A 24,439-nucleotide genomic window follows, 5' to 3' on the forward strand; every position below is an offset into this window, starting at 1 on the left:
ACAGAATGGTAATCTAGTAACAGCATTCAGTGAAAGTTGGGCATCGTTGTCTCTGGGACACTCTGAAAACTCTGGGAGTCTCTGATCTGCTATTTCCAGACTCCATTTTTTTATGTGACTTTATTTGGTAACTCTTGCATCTGCAAAAATAATAATACAGTGTGCTGGCTGCTTGACCGGTGGAATTTTTCTTTCAAAACACTGAAAACACTCATGCCTCAGAATTATCGTGAACTTTTTGTTACATTAACATTCAAATTTCATACTTTTTTATACAGATAATTGCTTTATGACCAGAGATAGAATAACCAATATAGGCCATGTCATATTAACAAGTATTTACAAGATGCTGCAATACATTATGTTTTCTGGTTTTAATTTTGGCTTGTTCTTCTGTACCAGCCTTCTATGCTAACCTTCTACATTAAATAAAAGGAATTAACAGCACATATTATAACAAACCACTGACTAACACACTTCAGGTTTTTGTTGTTGTTTTTGCCCCCCTCCTTTTTTTTCCTTCTATTTTTCTTCCTTATTTCATTATTTCACTGAGATCTCTCTTCTGCATTCAAACCCCCTTATCTGAGGTTGACATACTGCCTTTTTTCTCCCTTCTGTTTAATGTACTTTGCATTCTTACTTTGTTGTATGCAACTATTAAAGAATCAAAAGCGCATCTATCCATACTGTAGGTAGCAATATCTATAAAAACTGTAAGAGGTTCCTTGTCTTTTTGTCAATGACAGATCTTCATTTCAGGGTTTACATCCTTCTTCCCTATAGGTACTGACCAAGGTCAGCGTGAGTTCCCGTTTGGGGGTTAACAGCCTTGATGGTTACAACTCCTGATACAGCTTTGGGACTTCCTTTTTCACAGAATCACACAGAATCACAGAATGGTTCGGGTTGGAAGGGACCTTGAAGATCATTTAGTTCCAACTAATCTTTAGTTCCAAGATCATTTTAGTTCCACCTCCCACTAGACCAGGCTGCTCAAAGTCTCATCCAGCCTGGCCTTGAACACTTCCAGGGATGGGGCATCCACAACTTCCCTGGGCAACCTGTTCCACCACCTCACCACCCTCGCAGTAAAGAATTTCTTCCTGATATCCAATCTACATCTACCCTCTTTGAGTTTGAGGCCATTACCCCGTGTCCTATCATTACACTCCCTGATAAAGAGTCCCTCTCCCCATCTCTCCTGTAGGCCCCCTTTAGGTACTGGAAGGCTGCTATAAGGTCTCCCTGGAGCCCTCTCTTCTCCAGGCTGAACAACCCCAACTCTCTCAGCCTGTCCTCATAACAGAGGTGCCCCAGCCCTCTGATCATCTTCGTGGCCCTCCACTGGACCCGTTCCAACAGGTCCATGTCCTTCTTGTGTTTTCATTGCCTTGTCTGCACTCATGTAGACATGTGCAGGATGAAATCGGAGCAGGTTTGTTAAATCTTTGTTCTGGCTTGATAGCATCTGATATATCACCTTCCCCTGACCAGTCTGCAGGGGCTGGCTGTGAGTTGTTCAGTGTAATTTAAAGTTGCCTGAGGGCTGTGATAAATTATGCCTGCTGCCCGTGACCTGGTTGGCTTTTGCCACTCCCAGAATTCAGTAAGACATAGGGAAGTCTTTCCTCCAGGTAGGTTTTTGCTGTGCTAGTGGCTTAGGAGAGCATGGGATGCAGCTTTGATGAGGATTGGGATGGCTGAATGGTGGCACAGCAGTTATCCGATCGGTGATTGGGAACGCGTGCTGCATTAGACAGCGATACAGCAAAGGAGATTACAGTCCTCTTAGCTCCCTCTTGAGATCTGCCCCTTGGGATCCTCTCCGATCCACGCCCGGAGAACTGCCCTTGCAAAACCACCTGCTCCAGGGTTGTCGCTCTCTGATGGCAGCAAACCAGACTAAATGCATGGGAGGATCTCGAGCCAGTCATGCTTGAGAGAAATACTCCAGGGACTGGCTGGTGATCTAGGAGCAGTTAGCCAGGGGCTGAATTTAGTTTATTGCTTAAAAAAAAGCATGGTTATTACTCATTACTGAGATGGTAGTTTAAAACAATTAGTCTAATTATCATGAAGCATTGTGCTTTAAAAGGAACAGCTGAAAGTAGAGAACCACAAGATTTTCATTTAAGTGGTAAAAGTTCTTTTAATAACCAAGACGAGCCAGAAGAAACCAGTGGTTATATGTTTGAAGGAGTTTCCTTTAAGTTGAAGTGGATTCCTATAATCAGATGAGCTCATCCGCCGCCTGAGCAACCTCTATTAGCAGCATTGAAAAGTTAACTCCTAGTTGCTCCTTAAAGCGATTCTAACGTACTCTTTATTGTGTTCTTAGACCTCAGATTTGATCCTGCTTTTTTGTGCATGTGGACTCACCACAAAGCACGCAGCAAGAAAAAAAACCTTTTATAGGGCATGATCTTGCAGCCACTAAATTAAACACACAAACCAAAGACCTCCTTGTGACATCTCTTAATGCTCTTTTTCTGAGTAATCAACTTAAGCTAAAAAGAGGCAGCTGAGTTTTGAGAAATAAGCACCTCCTGTGTGCCCAGTAACCCATCTGCTGTGTGAGGAACCGAACAAAGAATAGGGAATGGTCGGGATCCTACTCCAGACTTACTTTGAGTGTCTTGTTAAGAGAAAAGGGGTAAGCATCCTGCAGGGGATGTAATGGTTCATTCTGATCTGGTGGCTTTGATGTGAGCAGTCTGGAAAGAGTGGTGACTTTCTTCCAGAGCAGGGTGACTTGAATGCTGCCTTTGTCCACAAGGTTGAAATTAACTGCTCAGTTCTAGCCTTATAACCTAAAATACTCCCAGGAAAATTTAATCGGGGAGAAGATAAGTCCTTGTAAGACTGAAACATGTTTTTTGTTTGTGAGGGTGTAGGTGCAAATGTTTTCAGGAATAAGGCAGCAGAAAAACTTTCTGGAGTAGAATGGATGGGAAATGTAGAAGGCTATTATCCACCAAAATGCTTAAAAAAGCACAATGAAGGGGAGGTTTTGCTTACGGACCAAGACTTGCAAGGAATTTGAGACCTGAGCTGACAACATAATTGTGCTAGCTTTTGAATTTACCAGAAGTCTATTTTGTGAAAACTGCAGCTGGTCTGTGTGCTTTTTCTGTAAAATACAGTTGCACTTGTGGGGGATGCAAGCAATGCTGCTATGTGGGAAAGCAAGTGATCTCAAAGATACTTACTTCTGCATGGAAACATTCCCAGACAAAGAAGGAATCAAACCTTTTCCTAGAAAGACTAAGTTCAGTCAGTTCCTTCTGAACAATATCTTGTTCTTTCCTTAAGTTGACGGTCTTCATACTTGTAACCACTCAACTTCATCATCTTACTCCTGTTCTTTATGTGCATTATTTCTTTCCCAAGGCTAGTGGCATGCAAAGTCATCTTGTATTTAAAGTACTTCCACTTAAACTTCGTGGTAAGATTGGGAGTGAGATATTTTGAACTTTGTAGTCTGTGATTAAAAGTTTTAGCAGCTGTTGCTGTAAAGACTTAAATATGCTTCCAACTTTTTTTTCACACAGCTATCTCATCAGCTTGGAGGTAATTGAATACCTACAGGACCCTGGCATAAAGTAGGTAAGATAGCATTTTATTTGATATTAATGATTTTACTGGAGCATATAATTACTGGAATGGTTGTATGCTCCTTGGCACTAGTCTACATGAAAGAGTGTGTGCTATTAAACAGGGGCATAGTTCTAAAAAACCCCACACTTAATAATATTGCTTTGCAAAGCAAATGCGTGTACCTGTGCCTGCCAATTAAATTGTATCGTGGGTGGAATAATTAATTTGGATGCTAGGCAAGGAGCACATTGCAGATTTATTCTTTTTTATTTATTTTTAATTTAGGCTGACTGGGGAGTGCCCAGGTTAAGATTACATCCATTTTCCCTGTCTTACACCCTTGTGCATGGCATGGATGCAGCTGCTTGCTTCTACAGATTCCGCCCCCCCAGCCAATCAAATCTGGGATGTGTCTTTTTGTCTTTTAAGTGTGTATGTGTGGTGTCTTTACAGTTAGCACTTTTCTGCTATTGCAGGGACAGATTTTTTCCCCCCACAGCCAGATTCTAACTCAGGACGGATACATTTGTGCTTCTTCTCAAGTGAATGCTGAAATTCATCATCAGTCAGTAAAACTGACAGATTTCACTGACAAAGTGACACAGATTTCTGTACATTTAAAAGCGTTGCTTACAGTTTTGCTGAGTCACAGCCAAAATGAGAAAAGCATTAACACGATGACTGGTGCAATTCAGTCCTGGTGATGTAAAGAAATGCTATGATGTTTGAGACCATATGTATATGTACAAACCTATTGGTAGACTGGTTAATATAAGCAGACTTCTTAGAAGAAAGGAAAATCCCGAACGGGAAAATGTTAGGTTACAGATCCCCAACCAAAGTAAGCAAACCACTTTCAGGTAGTACACGAAGGCAAGTCCTGACCACCTGTGTGGAAGATACCAACTCATCAGTAGTGCAAGTTCCTGACTGCAGGGGCAGCAGGAAGGAGCTGGATCCCACCTTATGTGTGAGGGAGTAGAAAAAGATGCATGCTGAAAAAGATGGAGACGGGGGGAGCGGAGGCTCATCTCTTGCCTGTGTGTGGGAATGCTGCCTAGGGTGACTGAGCAAGCTGTTTGGGAACTCCCACAACACATGGTGCTCCTACCCGTGCCACGGGCCTTCTGGTGCACAGGCAATACCCAGGTGAAAGGTTTGCCTGCCTGCAGTCTCCTTGTCACTCAAGCCCTTTTACCAATAGTCACCTGGATTATCTTCAGAGATAAGAGCTCCCACGGTGTGTCCGTGTCTCTAATTCCTCCAAAAACGGGTGTTTCTTCAGATTCACTGTTTCGTATTACAGTGTTGTAAAGCTTGACCTTTAAACTTCTATCATTCTTTCTGCAACAATGTTCGTACTCTATCAGTCAGTCGACATAAAACTGGAGGTATTTGGTCAGTCCACTGGAAGGCTATTTTTAGCACAAGCAAACAGAAACCAGACTGGCTCATGATCAGCCCTTTGGGGAAGGGAGGTAGAAGGATGAAGAGAGAGGAAGAGACTTCTCCTCTTGAAGATTTTTCCTGTTAGTCACAGCACTGAGGAAAAACAAACTCCATATGGAACAGATCATGTAAGGCCTTTAAAACATATTTGCAGAGACTGTACAGTTTCTTAAAGGAACTTGGAATACTCTGTGGTTTGGGGGTTTTGTTCTTATGTTTCTCCCATTTGGGGATGTGTATGCATTTTCATTTGTTTTAATTTGGCCTGAGTTAAATGCATCAACTAGTAGTTTGTTTTATTATCATCTTTGAAAGATCTATTCATAAAGGGAAAACGTTCCCTGATTCCCCCAATGGGAAAGAGTTACAAATGCTTCTCTCCCAGTAGTTCCATTAGCGAGGTTTTTGATGCTTTTTTCTTTTTTTTTTTTTTTTAATTGGCATGCAAACAAGGGCCAAATTTTTGTCCCCAGCACAAGACCAGAGTGTAGTGTGCTGAGGATAGGATGTGTGCTCAGTCGGATGTTGAATTCAGACGGGGAGCAGCCATGCAGTGTAGGAGGTCATGACCAGTGGGCTGCATTTAGTGGAGCTACTAGTCACATCTGAGAAGACTTGCCCTTTCCCCGTTTCCCCCATCGAGACGCCTTGTAGAGCACCATTCCAGAACATTAACCTTGGAGTCCAGCCTTCCATCATCTGCCTTTCCTGACAGACAGGGCAGAGATGGTTCGCAAGAAAGGAGGGTCAAAGTGGGACTTACCCCTTGGTGATAACTGTGCTCTAATTCTGCAATGTGAATAGATGTTATGCGTAAGAATGGCTATCATTAAAACACTTGAGGTTTTGGGTCTTTTTCTTTAGTTGACATGCTAATATAGTCCCACTTATTAAATGCAAATCTTTGGTTTGAAACGTGGCCAAAATTAATTCATAAATGTGTTAACCTCTTAAAATTCAGCACTGGTTTGAAGCATACTCAATGTGCATGTTGGGAAAGAGCTCTGGGCTTTTGAATTAATGATACAGGAAAAGACCCTGCCAGAGTGCGCTTTTTTTTTTTTTTTTAAAGGGATTCCAGTGAGAACAGGTAGGATGAGGGCAAACACTGAAACTTCCTGCTTTTCTGAATTACTTCTGTAATTACTTGTTTTGACATCTTAAAACTATGAGCTATTCTAACTTCCCACATTTCCTCATATTCCACGTGCTCTATATTAGCATGAGTAGAGGGAGAAACTGTTTTAGCACGAAAGCAATAGAGCTTTACTGAATACGAAGTACGGAACAAGCTTTTACAGGAAACCAAGGATTTTGTTAGGGCTCAGAAGAATAAGGACCACTGAACATGCATGAAGAACTCAAGCTTTATTTAAGCAGTTTCTCTCTTTGTGCATCTTATGCAACATTAATAAATAAATAAATTTAAAAGTAACTTTAAATTCACCTTTTCCAAGAAGATGGCCAGGCAGACTGCCAGGAGGCAGGTGTAGTCCCTAAAACCTCTTTGAATTTGCTTTTTACGGACTGTATTTCAGGGTGGACCTGCCCCCTTCAAGTTTTATCAATTCGTGCTCATTTACAGAAGTTCTCACCATTTAATAACAACGTCGTGCGTTGGACCATTGAATTTAAAACCCGCGGTGGCGGAGAGGAGCCGGTGTAGAGCTCGGGGAGGCGGTGCCCTGGCAGCAGAGGGAGGGCAGGAAAGCCGAGGGCTTGCTCCCTGCCTGAAAACAGTAGCTGATTTTTTTTTTTGTATTTTTTTTTTTTGTTTTTTTCTCTTTTCCTCCCTTCTTCCCGGGGCTGTAATCCGACTGCTCTCTTTGGCTCGGCTCCAGAGACAAGTCCGAGTGGTTAATCTCTCTTCCCCGCTTTCCCAGCCTCCGGGGGAGGAGGAGGAGGAGGAGATGGGGAGCGGAGTCAGCTGCAGCCCGGGGCCGGGCCGGGCCTCCCTGGGGAGGGGCTGAGGCAGCGGCTCGGCTGCGGGAGCTGCATGGAGGAGGGGAGTTTCACAGACTCCCCTGCCCGGACGGGAGGAGGAGGAAGTTTGGCGATTAAGCCGCTGCCCGGAGCCCGAGCGGACGGAGGGAGCCGGGGCGCGGCCGCTGCGAGGGGGACACCCGGCGCCGCCGCTGAATGAGTTACGGGACGGGGGGGGAGTAACCGCCCGCGCCCCCCGTCCCGCACCTGGATTTTGAACGGAGGAGGAGCGGGTGTGCGAGGGCAGAGGACGGCGAGAGGCCGCTGCCGCCGGTGAGCGCGGGGGCTTTGTTCGCGCCGGGGAGGGGGCGGCGGCGGCGGCTCCCGGCTCGGCCCGTGGAGGTTGGGGGTGTGGGGGGCTATGCGTTCCGGGTGGGTGGTCGGTGAGGCACCGCGGGGTGCCCTGCAAACCCCTGAAACCACCCGGGCGGGGCGCGGCGGCCCCAGCTGCCGCCCCCCCGGGGGTCTGCCGGGGAGCGGGCGTGCTGCGGCCCCAGCCTTTGTGCCAGCCCCGGCGCCCCCCGCCCCGCTCCCCGGCGCCGGGCTTGCAGCGGGGCTCCGGCGGCAGACGGCTGCTCCGTGCTTTGCCCACCGAAGCTCTTTGTGTTGGGCCGGAGCGAAGGGGCAGCCTGGGCTGCACGCCGGGCTCGGTCGAGGTCTTGAAGCTTCCATCGAGTCTTTTTTTTGGGGAGGGAGGAGGTGTTTTGATTAACGCATGGTAAAATTGCACGGCGCTTCGGGTTTTGTGCAGATACTTCAGCAAACCTGTGTCTTCTGGAAAACTCGTTTCCAAACGAGCCCCTCAATTTTGGGGGGTTTAAAGTAACGTTAATTGATTTGTGGTAAGTGTAGCCTAAAGAGGGTTAAAAATATGATTGATCTTATTGTTAAGTCACAAGAACGCTTCTTCTGGGGTGGGAAGATGAGGGAGAGGCAGTCGGGGCAGAGCAATGTCCTGCCGTCCTGTGGGACCCTGGATGCGTTTCCTCATCTCTGGCCCTTGCCTTTTCCCTGCTCTGTGGGTTGCGTGTCCCAGTTCTTGTCCCTCTTGTTGAAGGAGAAGCCCTTCAGAGCTCACCCTTCGGTTGGCGGTGACAGACCTGAGATGCTCATTTCCTTCTTTCTTCACAAGCCACGGCGCTCCAAGTATGAGGGAGAAGGACCTGAAACAAACTTAGCTGTACATTCAGCTGGCTTCCAATAAGGTCTCTCTTTAGTTGGCTTTTTTCCTCCTTTAATTATTAATTGGCAGGCTCTGAAACAGCTGTGGCCCGGCTTTTTTCTTTTAATGTTGCTGGTACTTCAGCAATTTAATAATGCTGCCTAGAGAACTTGATGACTTATAGGTGTTTTGAAAGCTGCGTAATAAGAGCCTACTAATAGTCTTCTTTTGCTACTGTTTCATTCTTGGAGGGAACAATCTTTGCTGCTGGAGAACTGCGGTTCAAATTTCCACAAGCGTTTGTTGCCCGTGCCTCTAGCTAAATTTATAAAGGAATCCTGTTAGCTTGTACAAAGCTAAATCTGGCTGTAGCAACTCCTGGCTGTGCAATTCACTGTGGCTGGCAAGGCACAATATATAGCTTCCTTGAGATTTATTTTTAAATTTTTTTTTTTTTTAGTGTGAGTGGCACGTAGTTGTCGTAATTTTGGGAACTCTTTACCAATGTGTGTGTGGGTGCTTTGAGATGAAAACATAAGAGTTATGCTAAGGTTAGAAAATGTATTAATAGTGCGCTTGTCTTGAAAATATGAGATGGCAGTTTGAGATCGGCCTCTTAATGAATATTGGTATTGTTCTCAGGTCCGTGCAGATGCTTAGCTGTTAAACTTTTGACTCTCTGCTTCTCCTCTGTTCTCAGTTAGTAAACTAGGAATGATGCAAAGCACTCCGATAAAAGTTTCAGTTTTAAATGCGTTCATTTACAGGAATGCTGGCTTTTTCTCATAAACTTAGGAGGGCCCTAGGTAAACAATGTCAACCTGTAGCTGTATGACTGCATGCATCCCTGCAAAGGCATGTTATGATTCTAACACTAGGTGTCAAAGTGTCGTTCTTCTTGTTGTTTTAGTTATGACTTAAAAAAAAAAAAAAGAAAAAAATTGGTGTGTAGTCAAATTGGTTTGTAAGTTATAGTCTTGATAACATCTTGCAAAGACGGTATTGACTTGATTTTTTTTTAAGTGAGGGTAGATGTTAAGAATGCACAGCTTTGGAAATCTTCAAGTAGTGAACTTAGCTTGTTGGCAGCTCTCATGATTTCAGGACATCTGCAAATGTGTTCTCCTCCTTCCTTGGGCAGGATGTGAGAGAATACAAGTTAACTGTCCAGAGACATACCTTGGGCTTAAAGGGGTTGATTGCAAGGCCTTGGTATAGACTTTGCCCAGTAGAAAAGGTTTGGAGTTAACCAGCTGAGCTCTTGGCACCTTCCTGTGTGGTGTGGTTTTTTTGTGGTGTTTTTTTTTGGGTTAGTTTTTATTCGTTTGTTGGTTTGGGTTTTTTTTCTTGTGGTGTTTTTCTTTTTTTTTTTTTTGTGAGGTTGTGTTGGGTGTTTTTTTTTTTATTTTGTTTTAAACTTTTGTTGTTACCTAAAAGGTTAAAGCTAGCTGAGAAGTAAAAATAACTGCTTACTTGTTTAATAAGTAATTTGGGCAAGTCATGAGTTTGTGGTACTTTTTGCTACTGTTATCTGTATAGGCTGGTATGGTTGAACCTTTCACTGATGCAATTTTTCATGTGGCACTGATATTAGTATTTTTGCTAAGTCATTTGGAGCAGTGTGCCTGTTTGAAAGGTTCCCCATGTGCGTTTGTTTGGATTGCCATATACCTGTCGTCTTCTGTCTTTCCTACACTTGTGATTTCTTGGCTCCAATTCAGGAAAGGCTTTTTAAGCCCTGCTAACTAGATAGGGTTATAGCAACTGATGAAGGCACACACTTGAAGTAGTGCTTTATTATTTTTGAATGCAAACTCTGCCGTGCAAAGGTGATCTGTTTTCTGTAGCTATATAACACTAACAGAACTGTCATTGTGATAGCAGCTTCTGTCATTTTACCTCACTAAAAAGTGTATTGGTAACAGAGGTAGCTGAAGCTCTGTGATAGCATCACCCATACAACTTTTAGGCTCTGGTGAGTACTTTTGAGATCAATCCAAAGACAGGACTAACAAGAACACAGTTACAAAATCTGCAATTTTGAAGAATACTTCTGCAGACTAGCCTGAGATACCACTATTAAAAAACAGGTTTTGTACAGAAGTATCGTCTTTAAAATTTAAGTGTGCCCTTTGTCTTTAAAAAAGACCAACCCCAAACCAAAACAATTCCTAGGGAAACATGCTACAAAATACGTAAACTCAGAATGGATGGGTTTTTTGGGTTTCTCTCTTAAATATTTATTTTAAAAGAAATCCCAAATAACAAATCTTTTAACAGCTCCTTAGCACACTTATTAAAGTATGCCAAAGACTCATTCAGCTGTTGATTTTTATTTATTTATTTGTTTGTTTGTTTGTTTGTTTCCCTCATGCTCTGTTGCCACTCCAGCGATTGCTGGGCACCACTAAGTCTCTCCCCAGACAAGCCAGAGCTGCAGTTCTTGGCCTTTGGAGGATGGGGTCGTGGAGAGGTGCCATGTTGCTGGGTGGCAGTTGGAGATGACACTCAGCATGGCCCTGTCACGTACCCCAAGTCCATAGGACCAGATCCACTGGGTCATGAAATAATTGAAACATCCCATCTGATGATAAAGGGAGACGTTTGCAGGACTCTGATTAGAAACTTTTCTCAGATTAGACGTGTATAAAGTTGTGGCAGTTATAAATTAGTACAAAGGAATTAATCTGATGTGCATTCCCTTTTGTATTCAGTAATGTGTTGAGAAGGATGATTGCTTTGTTAAAGAAACACGTTTTATTGACACATTAAATCGGTTATAACTTTAAGTTACTTTGCCATAAATTTCTTAAGAGGCCAAGTGTAGTGCACAGGTATTTAGCTAGAATATAGCATAGAAGATAGAATGATGGCATATGAAAAAATGCAAGTTAGTAATATAATGTCTACTGAAGATATCTGGAGTAGTTGTGATTATATATGGCGGTCCTCTTACAATGAGCTGGAATTTTTGCTTGTGGGGACAATGAAGATGTTTTACCGCTACTTACTCTAAGCAGCATTTTGCTTTTGTAGTGTTAAGAGGGGGGAAAAAATTATTGCAGCCCTCAGCAAAGTCTGGAGTGGCAGAAAGACTTGTAGAGGTGTTGCTGAATGCTTTGTTTTGAGAACCAACCTGCATTACTGTGGTTACACAGAAAGAGTTTTAGTTTGCAGGACTGGCCATGAGGGAAAAAAGTGGAAGAAAGCGTTATTCTTGTAAACTAAGAATGCAGAGGACATGAAACCTTTCCCCCCCTCCTTTTTTAAAGATGCTTTTCAAAGCATTTCTAATAGCTGCTCATTTAATAGTTGATTATGCCTTTCATTCTGGGAGAATGAAAACCAATGAGAACCAAAACCATCTAAAGAGTTGTGCTGTATCACCAATCCCAACCAATGTCCTCCCCAAGCCAGTCATGGCTCAGACTTCCCAAGCTTGTGTGTTTGGTTTATTAACCATTAATCTTGTAATATTTTTCAGTTCCTTTTGGTTTTTAAGCCTATTAAAGTCATATTTTCCAGTTCTTTTGTTTTAACTATAATGCACAGCAACTTCTTTTTTGAAAGGAGAGCTGAGATTCCCATGAGATGTCGTGGCTCCAGGACTTGGGGCTTTAGAAGGACATCAGAATGAGCAGACAGAACCACAAAACTGAGCGGGGAACAGGAACAGAGCGAGTGAAGAGGTAAAGTCAGTCTCAGGCACATCACCAGTGCAGTGGTGACCACGACGATTGGGAGAACGGGAGCCTTTTAAGTAAGGTTAAGAAGACAAGAGAGATGAATGTGAGCTGATTAAATAATAACTTAAAGTTTCAGCAAAGGCTGTTTGTGTTAATTCAATTTCCAAAGGAGAGTGTGTTTGATAAACTATCTTACAGTGTTAAAAGTTTCTCAAGTCACTTTAAGGATATGAATATTTTTTGTCGTTGTGGTTGTTGTGTCAAATAGGTCTGTCTAGGCTGATTCACCAAGTCAAGTTTATATGAACTTGGCCTAAAATAGGTCTAACTGCAAATTTGATTGCAAGTGCAGGAAAAGAAAGGGGCCTAGTCAGGGTGGACCGGGGAAGGAAATGGAGGGAAAAGCTACTGATGCTTATCGAGGAGGCCTGAAAGAAGCAGCTGTCCAAGCAAAGTTATAATCTGCTTAAAACCACTGTCAGCTGCTGAAGGACCTGAATACGGTGGTTCCTGCCTGTGTTCTCATTAATCGTGATACAGAGCATTGCTGTGAAAATACAAAGCACGGTGTTGGTTTAAAGTTTGATCTAAAAGAGAGACTTGTTGCATATCACTTGTTTTCTTCCGTCCTTCCACAGCGTGAGCTCCACTAGTCCTGCTTCCTAGTCCTCTGTGGGATCATGGGTGGTTATGCTAGTGGAAGCTGCATGCGTGTTTTAGAAGTGTAGTGAACAGGTATAGCGTGGGCTGGCAGCTGTTCCCCATGCAAATTTGTGACTCTGAAGCAGTGCTAATTATCTTTGAATCCTATAAGTCTTGCTTGCCTGCTCTGTCATTGAGTTTCAGAGTACGAGTGGTGCCAAGCCTCTTCCCATAAGCATGTGTTCTGTAGAAACTTGCATGTGAGCCCTGCCCAGATGTTTTAAAAGAGAACTTAATGGATGTTAACACTGAGCTATTTGAAGGTTCATATCCATTCAGACGTTTCGGGATCATGCCCCAGGCATTAGTATCGTGCAGATAGTGTTTTCTGCTGATAGGATGCATGCATCCTTTCACAGGAAGTATTGAGCAGAGGTAAAAAAGGGTGTCACGGGAACAGCGATTGAATCACCTGCCCAGTTACTTACTCAGAGCTGTTGTAGATAAAACCTTGATACCTAGCTCAGGAAAGAGAAGGCTGTTTGGATTGCCCTAAGGAGCACTGTCAGGGACAGCGTAACAGCCAGCTTCCTTTCACCGTCACGGTTGACATCTTTCAGCAGTGTCATCTGGGTGTGGGCTTCAAGGTCAGCTTCTGCCTTTCCTCAGCCCCCATGAGTAGTCTTTATCTCCTAGATTTAGTGCATAGGCTGTAGCGCTTGTACTTTCTCCCATGCTTCTGCTTGTGTTAGGTGGAGTTATCTGTAAACACAGGCAAGTTTTCCCTGCTAACCTCCTGTAAACTCTTCTTTGTTCAAGTATTTACCAATGTTTACCCCCCTGCATGTCCCCTAAGATTAGATACAGTGTCTGCTGCAGCTTTGTTGTGATTTCTACATGCCAGTATTAACTTGCTGTGTTTTTTTTTTTTTTTATTCTTTGTATTTGTGTTGTCTATCCCAGTGGGTTCAGGCTCATAGTTGAGGTCCCAATATATTTCAGAAATACAGTGGATGAACTGCTTGCTTTCTGCTGCTGCCACTGATCTGTGGTACTTCAATCTAAAGTAACATCGTGTTTTGTATCCTTGATACCTGGTACGAAGGAAAAATTATAGTCCCTTCTTTGTGAAGAATTTTGAAAATAGATGGGCAAAATGAAGAACTACTTATTATGAAAGTCTGTAATCTTATCACTTCAGTGTGCACAAAGGTTTCCACTTGCTGTTTAAACTGCAATGAAGTTAATATCAGCAGGAACGTCGTTTTAGCTTGCAAGCAGGTTTGCTGCTGCCGAGATTAGCAGGCTTCACACTCCAGTGTTTGTGAAGCTTTGTCACTGTTTACTTTCCAATTCCTTCTCATTATCCTGATAACATACCTTGTGCAGTTGCTCAGAGAGCTGTCATAGTTTAGTGTCTGAGTGATGTCATCATAGACTCCAGCCTGATGCAGAAACAGTAATTTCTCTTAAGAATCAGCAGTCTTAGCCTATTTGAATGGTAGACAAAGATGTATTTAACAATGAATCATCATTGCATTTGAAGAGACAGCTTGCCTTCTCTCATATGCTACCAGCATCCGAAGTTTGTAATCTCTCCTTTCTGTCAGTCTTTGATAATTGTCAGTCTCTCTCATGTTAGATCAGTCTGAAGTCACAAATCTCAGATATGGTCTGTCTCGGTCATTTTGTGCTCCTGCTGCCTGAGGAAGTTGCTGTCTCTGTCCTGCGGGCAGTCAGGCTGACTTGCCACACTCCTCACTGGATGTAACCTTTTACAATCCTTGCCTGGTCAGGTTGGTTACGCTGTGAGGTCTCCTATGTCTTGTTGTGGTAGGAGGGTATCGTCTCCAGTATCTCCTTCTCCTGTACTTGAACTCATTTAACCTTGTGAGTTTTTCCCCAGATTTCTAAGGGAACTCTGTTAACTTCTCTAAGGCACAGTGTAGGCTTTTTGGTAAGCCACTGTAGAATTTTGTGATCTGTTATTAAGTGAAAGATACCAAGTAATTCCTGAGGGCATCAATGACCATTTAATCTCCAAGGTTTCTTTCTGATTTATAGGGTAGTATCTTTGCCTGCTTCTGTTCCTCCATTCCTTTAGGTGACGTTATTCCTAAACTGGTATCAGAGATGCCTGTATGCTAGGAGAGTCAGTTCTAGGCAAATTTTTCAGTTGAAAAGGACCAGGCTTTCTGCAGACCTTCCCTTCAGGAATCACTTTCCTCTTTTGTAAAGTCTGCCAGCAGGGAAACGTAGACTAGAATGTCAACAAAGCCCCATCTTTCTTTTTTGTGTGAAGGACGGAGTGGTTTGCCAAGGCATAAGCTGTGCTGAGCAGAGTTTAGAGCTGATCTCTTGCTTCGTGACTCAGCCTGGTGATCTCCATTACTGCCGCTTGCACTTTGTCACTTTATCTGCAGCGTCACTCTCTTCTGGTAGCGTGGCCTGTTACCAACACAGAAGTGCTTCCTCGGTCATGGCTGTACATGCTGACAATGTCCCTTGAGCTCTTCAGTCTCACAGCCAAGCCATCCTGCTGCTGCTATGCACAGTGCAGAACCAAAAGAAGTGACATTGAAGAGGTTCTTCCTGCAACTCTGCAGCAGAGGGTCCTGTCAGTAAACCACCCCTGTTGTCAAAAGCACCCAACTGATTTGGCTCCTCTACCATGCAGGCCCCTCCAAAGCACTTTGTTCATCCAAAGCACAGTGTAGGCACTGACTCAAATTCCCACAAGGTCAAAGCAAAACAGAATAGGCATTTTTCTTCTGCCCTTTGTTGGTGAAGCTTCGATGTGATGGAACCTATGATATGCACAGGTAGGATATGGAGGAGAAGGGATTTTTTCCACACCCCACTGCATGCTGTTTGGATAGGATAGGAGCTGTGTCTGCTTTTCAAGGAAGAATTCTGAAAAAACAACCACAACTATCTGGTTTGCTGTCTTCAGAAGAAAAGGTGGTCATCAGCCTTTGTCACTGAAGATCGGTTGCTTTCTAGTCCCTTTCATCTCTAAGGGACAGTGCTTCCATACATACCCGACAGATTCATCTGCCCACTCTGGCTGTGTGCGTCATGCAGCTATTCCAGCTTCCAGAGGGGTGTGGGTGCCAGGGCCATTTGAGTGCCTCTTCATTGCCACTGTGTTGTAGTGATGAGGAGTCTGCCCACTATATGGTTCTTTTGTCTTTTTTTTTTTTTTCCCCTTTTGCTCTTTTTTTAAATCAATGCCTGTTCTGCATGAAGAGTCCTTTTTGTTTTTAACAGAGGATCGGTGATGGCTGTCTTCTGGCAATTTCAGAAAAATGTACCGTGTTGTTTTCTCATATTTGTTAATTATAAACGTTGAGTCATATCATCGGGTGATTAGTTCTGGTACCTGGGTCAGAGTTACTTGTCTATGCCCATACTTGCCCAACACTGACTTCCTTCCTGGGGACAATTTGAGGTCATACCAGGGATGGTTTGGAGGAGTTCTGGCGAAGATTCACTCTTAGCTGTTGACATTCTCATTCAACTCGGCCTTTGTATTGTTCACTGTTGTGAATGGGTAGAGTGAAGGAAACTCTAGGAGCACTGCATATACTTAGCCCGTGAAATTAGCTTAATACGTCTGGGAAAGCATTCAGCTGATTGCACATGGAATGAATCCATTTCCTTGGGACGTAGCACATCTTCTGTCCATCACAGTTACATCACGCAATGAGACGGTGCTACAGTATGTGGCCTTCCCTTGATGCAGTAATAGGCAAGCTGCTTTCCTTGGCCAGAAAAGTTGGGCTTTATGTACTGGCACATAACTTGGTAAAAATCATGTCAAATAAATTCTTACTTTAGTCTTTGTCACTGATGATTAAACCTGCACAGTGGTTTGCTGTCTAACACACATGAACTTATATTAATAATTTTATTCTCAGCTTTTTTTAGAGGATCAGTATGTGGAATTGTTTTGCAAGAGTATTTGTTTCAAAATACTACAGTATGTGTTGACACCATTTTATTATGTCAAATACACAATATGATCCAAGTTGCAAGGATGGAGTTGTCTAGATGTGAGATGTGAGTTAGTATGGTTGGGGACCAGATAAGAGCAGAGATGATAATGAATGGAACAACGTCTTCATACCCTACTTGTAATTTAAGCAGATTCCCACTTGTAAGTTTGTGGAACACAATTATGCGTAGTTGGGTGGCTTTGACTTATTTTGGTCTTTTCCCCTAGCAGAAGCAGGGTAGGGAAATTCTTAAAAAGCAGAGATTTCAAAACTTAAACCCATGGTTTGAGGGAACCAGTTTATTGGAGTAAAATGATAATGTTAGCCTTTTGCTGAGCGTCGCAGTCCAGGACCGTTAGTATGTAGCACAGAAGGGTTGTGTGTCACTTACACTTTTTAGGAAAACCGAGGTGAAGATGATCTCAGAGACTTCTAAAAGAATAATGTAAACCACCCATCCTTTTACTGAAAATCATTTTAATTGCCTCCCATGCAGAGTATACCGAGAAAGAGAACCTTGATTTTTACTGAATGATTTTTGAAAGACAGTTTTCAAGTTTCTGGTCTTTTCATTCAACATTACAGTGGAATCTCCAGGTACCAGAATGTTTCTCGTAGGACAGTCAGTCATTACAGTTAAAGTCAATTTAAATATCTGAATCTAGGTTTCTCTGGGGTTTTTGCTTCTTAAACTGCTACTCACTTGATGCTTTAATCCTACGTATTTTTTCAAAATAATAAAAAACTTTGCATTCTTAGTCTAGAAATATATGACAATTATTGATTAACTAAGGCTATTTTAAATCATGCAAGAATTTTTAAGATGAAATAGAAATTGTAGGACAATTGACAGTATATTAGTTAATCAATTTCTTTAAGTAGGCATGCACGTGTTTTCTTTGTGATAGTGTTTCTAGTGCAAAACGTGCAATATTACATTGAGGGTTGAGAAATAAACTGTTTAATTCAGCTGAATTGGTTAAAAAATTCACAGGATGCAAAATTCTTTTTCCTTATGGATTGTTCTGTTATGTAGTATGACAATAGCAAGATCTGTAGAAAAATTTCTTGGAGAAGCTAAAGGAGGTCGATAGAACACTCTGTAGCATCCAATAGCTTGTGCTTTAGTTGATTTGGATGTGTCTCTAGGACCCTGTCTGAAGTCACCAATCCAGCGGATTTGAAAGGCCCTTGGGTGCTCTGGGAGTTAGAGAAGATCTCAGATTTAGGCCAATAATCTTACTTTGAAACTAAGAAGCTGTTATTAGTGAAGCTTCTATCAAACAAGAATGTCCCCCTAAAAATTTTAGGCTTCTTCAAGACTGTCTGGTTTCCTGATTTTCATTTATTTTTTTATATATATATATATATACATATATATATTTATATCCACACGCATACATATGTACACTTGTACGTGTGTATATTTAAATGGCTGTGGTTGTGTTGCCAGTCTGGCTCTTTCTAGGGTTCTTGAAGAAACGACTTTCTCTAGCAGTTGAAATGGAGTCCTTTGCCTCTGGAGGATTTGAGACTAAGGAAACTTGCATGGACTGAATGGAAAGTAGGATGGTAATTACAGCTCACTTTGTATTTTCGTTTCGCTTAATTTACAATCTGAGGTACAGTCAGGTGGTTGGGCATTTGAATGTCACAACTGTTACAGTCTAATCACAGGAACCTGGTAAGACTACGCACGTATTTCCTTCTTCAGATTCATAGACATGTTAGTGGAGGCTATTCTGTGTATTCTGTTATGAACGGAAAAAAACTAAATGCAGTAAATAAAATTGTTATTATAATTGTCACTCAGTGATACCAAAAGGGGAAAAATATAGTCTTTTAATTTGTGAAATTGCCTTGTAGTGTTGATTTATTGCTGTAAATATGGTAACTGGATGAGGGAAAACGTATTAATATTTCATTTTTTAAAAAAAGACACGTCTCAGATGGAGCGGTGTTTTTGTATTTAAAAAACATCTGTAGATGAACATTATGCCACATTAGGAAGATTGAATTGATTGTATTACTGTTGAAGTTGAAAGTAGACCAATATTTTTTTAAATAGATTTTTGAAATATAAAATCTCGCCTGTTTATGATTTGGTTCTCCTAGACCAAATTAACTTGGATGCTCAGCAGGGACTCTGTTTATTCTGGCATAAGAACAAGCATGGGGCAGAGCTTCCTGGTCTCAAAAAACTGGTGATGGTAAGAGGCCTCCGCAGTGTTCCCAGCCAGCTGAATGCCTGAGGTATTTTGCCATACAGGAAATCAATTGCAGCTGAATGTGCACTGTTTCCACTCCAAGTATATAAACAGGCCTTATGGTGATATAAAAAAAAAAAAAAGAAAATCCAGTCTTACATTCAATAGCTTCTTGAAAGCTCAGAGCAAGAATGAAAGCTCAGAGCAAGAACACTTGATGTTCAGTTTCTGTGGATTCTTCACTGTCACCTTTGGCTGAGTCCATAGCACAGAAATAGCTAAGAAGGAGAGGTAAATTAATCTTGGGGTCCTCTGGAAGAGGCAAACGTAAAGCAATGGCTTAGAGAAATGAATACAATAAAAAAGGTATCCTTGTTCAGTTCCTGGTTGATGTTCCAGTTGATGTTCTGAAGCTGGAAAGGGTTACAAATTTAGCAAAGGAAATTAGTTCTTTCCCTCGTTAAATCAAGAATCTTGCATTTTTTAGGCTTCAAGGTAGGCTAAAAATTTTGCTAGCAAAAGCTGCACCACAGCTGTATCTAAATACTTGCTTTTTGTGAAGTGGTAGAAGAAACAATATTTTCATTTGGCTATTTATCATTCTTTGTTGACCTCATGAAAATACCTAGATCAGATGCAGGTACCAGACAGATCTCAGAAAGAAACCCAGGGCTCTGCTTTGCTTTAACAGCTAGAGATTTGTCCTTCTGTTGCTCACCAGGGAAGCGAGAGTTCATTTGGATAGAGGTTTCTAGGCATTAATTAAGTTTAAAATCAAGGCTAACGATTTCTAGAAGGAGCATGGCCTGAAGCTTTCAGGGTGTAGAGCTTGGGAACCCGGCAGCACTTCCCTGCTCTGCCGCAGACTTGCACCACAACCAGAGACAAACTGACTGATCTAGATTTTTAAAGATATGTAGGTAGGCTCTCAGAGAGGTGGTAAGACTCTTAATGGGATTTTCAGAATCACATTAGTGTCTAATTCCTATTCAAAATCTGACCCTTTAGCCTGTCTGAACCGGATTCAGCCCGTGCTATGTTTTATTCAGCTGCTCTTTAAGGCAGAATGGGCAGGCAGTACAGTGAGCATGGCTCAGAGGGCATAAACGGGGGCGAGCAAGGGCCCCCGCTGAGCTGCAGAGTTGTGCTCCCTTTTATTCTTTCTCCAATTCCGTAATTTCTACCTTCCTTCCTGCAGAATGCCAGAGACTCAACAGAGGAAAGGAAAAGCGACTCCAGTTTGCCTGATCTAACAGTGATTTATTTGGCAAGTGCTCTACCAGGTAACTTTTTTTTTATATATATATTATTATTTAACTTTAAATAGTTTTCTTTTAAATAAAAGATGATGTTTGTTGTGCCTCTGGCTGAGGTGATTACTGTTGGTGTTCAGTGAACATGCCTCAAGTTAACCATGAGACTGCTTAGAATGCAAATTCCCAATAGGACGCTGTACTGTATAGGCCTGAAATGTTGGTTAGCCAAGACGGTGGGGTTTTTCCATGTGCACGCTACTGGAGTTTTCAGAGAATCACAGAATCATAGCATGGGTTGGGTTGGAAGTGACCTTAAAAATCACCTAGTTCCAACCCCCCTGTTGTGGGCAGGGATACCTCCCACTAGACCAGGTTAATCAAGGTTTTATGCTAATTAAATTAAAATTTTGGGGCACCTAAGCAGCTAGGGGAGGTTAAGACTTCAGTTTTAGCACCTGTTTCTGTAACTGAAGTTTTGCTGAAGATCTGTAGCTGAAGTTTTCTTTGTTTGCTTGACTCCCTCCTTTTGGAGGTAGAAGTGCCACTTTCATAGAGAAACAATGGTGTCTCCATGGGGCTGGGGAGATCTGGGACTTTTGTGTTCTCCTGAGATTTCCTATGTTACTATATGTCCTTTTGAGAAGAAATTGATCTTTCATTGTTTTTTTTTTTTAGGGGGTTAATTTTGTTTATGTATTCTCACTACCTGAAAGTCTTGGGGGACCTGGGGAACTTGAGAGCGTAGGAAAAGATGATTTAGATGCCGTGGAAATGTAACTGATAATAACTGATAACTGATTTCACTCATTTGATTATCTGAAACAAATTGACATGCCAGGAATCTTCATGATAGGGCTGGCAGGAGACTCTACAGAAAATATTAAATAAGAAGATGGCTTTAGGCAAGGTCCCTTTCTCCCTCCTTTCCTCCTCAGTCCTGGTGCCAACCCAAAAGAATCTTTTCTTCTCTCTGAAGAAAGTGGGTATTCAGTGGTGGGCTTTGTGGGTAACGGCACAGACACTGGTATTTGGAAAACTTGACTTAGAAATAACCTACTTCACTCCTTCCAGTGCTAATGCTGAAACCAGTGTAGCATCTGACCAACATTAGCGAGATCTTACTTTCCTTTGGATCCTAGGGAGAGCAGCCTCTCTAAGTAGGAAAACATTTTGCAGGGGCTGAGAGGAAAGACCAGAAATTCTTCTTTAGTATTTTCTAAAAATAGCAAGATTTGAATAAGGTTGCATGTTTTAACATACATTAGAGAAAAATAATTGGCTTGACCTAAATTCAGTACACTAGTTGCCTGTGTTATTTGCGGATAGTTAATTACTAGTGTTTTTTTTTATCCACATATGTGGATGGGCTGTACATTCCCAGGGTCCACACAGCAAATAATTTTATTTATTTAGCTTGAAATCTGTGCATATCCAAATGGATGTGAAGTATTTGCCTAGTGACCTTAGAAAGTTAATTACTTGCACAAGTTCCGCCCCCCCCTCCCTGATTTCCATTTCATTTCAACTGTGCTGCTTGGCCTTGGTTTTGAGTTGCTGTGATTTCAATGTGTTTTTCGTGATGAATAGAAAAGCTAAACCAGACCATCAGACTCGAATTTTCTGAAAGCTGAGATAATGTGGCTTGTGCTTGTGTCCTAAGAGGCAGAGGATTTGCTAAGATTCCCTGGGATCCCTGGCCGGCAAGCATTCACTGTGAAGTGCTTCAGAAAATTGTTGTATCAACAAAACCTGGAGCGTGTGGGAATGTATCAGCTAACAGGATAAGGCATTCAAGGACTAGATGAAGTCCATTTATTAAGGAATTCATTTCATGGGAAAAAGGAGGAAACCTAAAACATGAGGAGTGGTGTGCTGTAAAAAGAATTGCTTAATGGTTTGGGCAGATACAGCTTTGAGGGATGGATGTTAACTCTGTACCAAATAACCACCAGTAGTTTTGCCAAATTTACTTCATGTGCCAGACTTAAACCTGGAGGTTTTAAGAATATTTGCATTCTGAAGTGTTTTTGCGGGTGGTGGGAAAGACACTTTATGAAACTTTTTTTATATTTTGCTATTATCCATTGACTTGTATAACAATATTGTGTGTTTTTAATTGTTTCAGTAAGTTGGTGTTTAGAATATGCTAATCTTTGGAAAGAATGAAAATAGGCTTCATCAGCTCTTAAAATCATGACATCTGTTGTAGCAGAGAAGGAAACATCAGATCAATATACTTTGTTCTAACAATTCCGGATGAGTTTTAATACGCAGTGTGTTTATGTTCAAAGTCACCACACAAAAAAGTTCCTGGAGCATCTGTGCATCACTGAATGCTTTGTTTAGGCTGTGTCTTTAATGGTCTGAGGGCTTGCAAATCTGTGTGGGGGTGGAGAGGAATGATGCGTGCCCACGTGTGAGCTTTTCTGTAAGGCAGTTCTATTTTCGGTATGCGATGGGGCAGAGGTACAGGGTACAAGTAGGGGGTCAGTTGCGATGTGGAGGCCTGTAAAACCTCTCCTGTTGCGGGAAGCTCCTACCAGGTTCTTAGAGCGGTTGCATTGGTATCCATGGGAATATTCGGGGTTTAATTCAGCATGCTAGATTAGGGCCTAATACCTTAATTAAGGCTAGCAATTTTTAATAAGTTTCCCCAAAACCCTTTGTGGCTGATTATAGTCAGACTGAAACAGACATAATATGAAGTGCGTCTCTAGGGTTTTCTGTTGTTGGCAGCTTTATGAAAGCTGTCATTCTGTTTCGGTGATGAAGCTGACCAGTGAATGTGGTCTTTAACAGAAGGATCTACAGATCTGACAAAACTTAATCCAAATAATTTATGCCAGTACCATATCAAAAGTCTAAACACTTAGTACATTTAGACTAACCGTTTCATAAAAATCATGATAACTATTTAAAAAAAGCTTTGTTAATTGGTAAAACATCTTTTCCAGGTGCTGCTTAATTCTCTTGTCAGTTCACATGTTTGGGATTTTTCTGCTGTAAAAAAGATTAAATTAGTTGTCTGGACAAATTCGGGAATCATATAATTAGGATTTTATTATTTATAAATCACAAAGTGATATATTTTTAAACACTTTCATATGAAGATGTTGAGTAAAAATTCTGATCTTTATTTTTAAAAAAATCCAAAAAGACAAGCTCACTCACCCCTGTCGTCCCCCCATGCTTGCTCGGAGTGGTCCGTCCTTTCCCGCTGCCATCTCCTATTGTTACGGTCAAATGACCAAGGAAAAGTGTATACTTCCTTTTGTGTCCAGTAGATAGGGGTTCTTAATTGATGACTGCTGCTTTCTTTCTGACAGAAAGGAAATGAATGGGCAGCAGTGATTATAGCACATCTGTTGTTTTCTGGTGAGCATCCTGTACAGCAGTGAAACTGTCTTGAAGACTACTTTTTTTTTTCCTGTTCAGGACTAGTTAACAGAGGGGCTATGGGTGACATGTGACGGTATTGTTCCTTTGTCACAGGTGTACCCAGAGCAGAAAAACAAATTGCATGCTGGAATAGAATGACTTGTTTATACCTTCTAAATGAGTGTATTTTACAGAAAAAAAAAAAGAAATCTTGCAAAGACTTCAGGGATGTACTGCGTTTTGGTTGCATGGTATAAGTAATGAGTCCTGTCTTCATAGTACAGTCACTGTGTTGTAGGTGTAACACCCCAAAATCATGCTGAAGGTGGCTTCCGCGGGGGAATGGGAGAGACAAAATAGCATCCATACCCAAGGACCCGAAAGCTGAAACATTCACTCTGCTTTCGCTACAATTTCTAGGGTGCAGTTTCTAAGTCTGGGGCATCATTGTCCATCTCCTGCTCGCGCAGCTTTTGCTTGAGGTGTTGCAGCGTAACTCTGGGGAGTGCTGGGGAGCTCCCTGGGGGGCTTCTGCCCTCCTGGAGAGGGGCTGGGATGGAGCCAGGGGAAGCTCCTTACCTGGCTTTATGGACTGTGGAGGGGGCAGCTTTGGGGACAGATGCATGGGAAAGGGTCTGGCCTGAGAGCAGAAGGGGACTTGAAGGTTGAAGGTGGGGAAGGCAGATGTCTGGAGAAATGGTAGAGAGAGGCCAGTAAAGCAGCTGGGTGAAAGAGGTATGGGATGGTAGTGGAGTGTATCACAGCTTGTCGTCTTCATCACAGCAGCCGCAGTTTTTCCACAATTTTCATTCTTTCTGAGGTGTGTAGTACAAAGGAGTGAGTGAAAGTGGGACATTCTCCGTGCAAACACTGAGTATTTCTACAGGGAACCTTTGTGTTCTCTCTTGCCACACAAAATGCTTGAAAAACTGTTAATTGTAAGAGCTGTGTAAATCTGAATCCTTACCGCTTACGTTGTTGTCCTTTGTTTCTTCTTTTGCTTTTATCGTGTTTAACTGCAGCATTTCTCATGAGCAAGGTGCCAGTACCCTGCTTTTGCACAGATTAAATATTTTGG

The 24,439-nt window shown here is 42.1% G+C and overlaps 1 protein-coding gene across 2 annotated transcripts in view; it reads left to right on the plus strand.

Moving 5' to 3' along the window:
* The first annotated feature begins 7,068 nt into the window (after window positions 1–7,068).
* The window catches only part of PLEKHG1 (pleckstrin homology and RhoGEF domain containing G1), a 140,081-nt gene continuing 122,710 nt past the window's right edge, over window positions 7,069–24,439 (plus strand). The window contains exons 1-2 of one of the 2 annotated variants that reach the window (XM_063329291.1): window positions 7,069–7,305; window positions 19,926–20,010. The gene's annotated coding sequence lies outside the window, so the exon portion shown is untranslated. The remainder of the gene's footprint in view (window positions 7,306–19,925; window positions 20,011–24,439) is intronic. The other variant, XM_063329292.1, reaches the window with a different exon arrangement.

Source organism: Chroicocephalus ridibundus, chromosome 3 (assembly GCF_963924245.1).
Source record: "Chroicocephalus ridibundus chromosome 3, bChrRid1.1, whole genome shotgun sequence".
Lineage (NCBI taxonomy): Eukaryota > Metazoa > Chordata > Aves > Charadriiformes > Laridae > Chroicocephalus > Chroicocephalus ridibundus.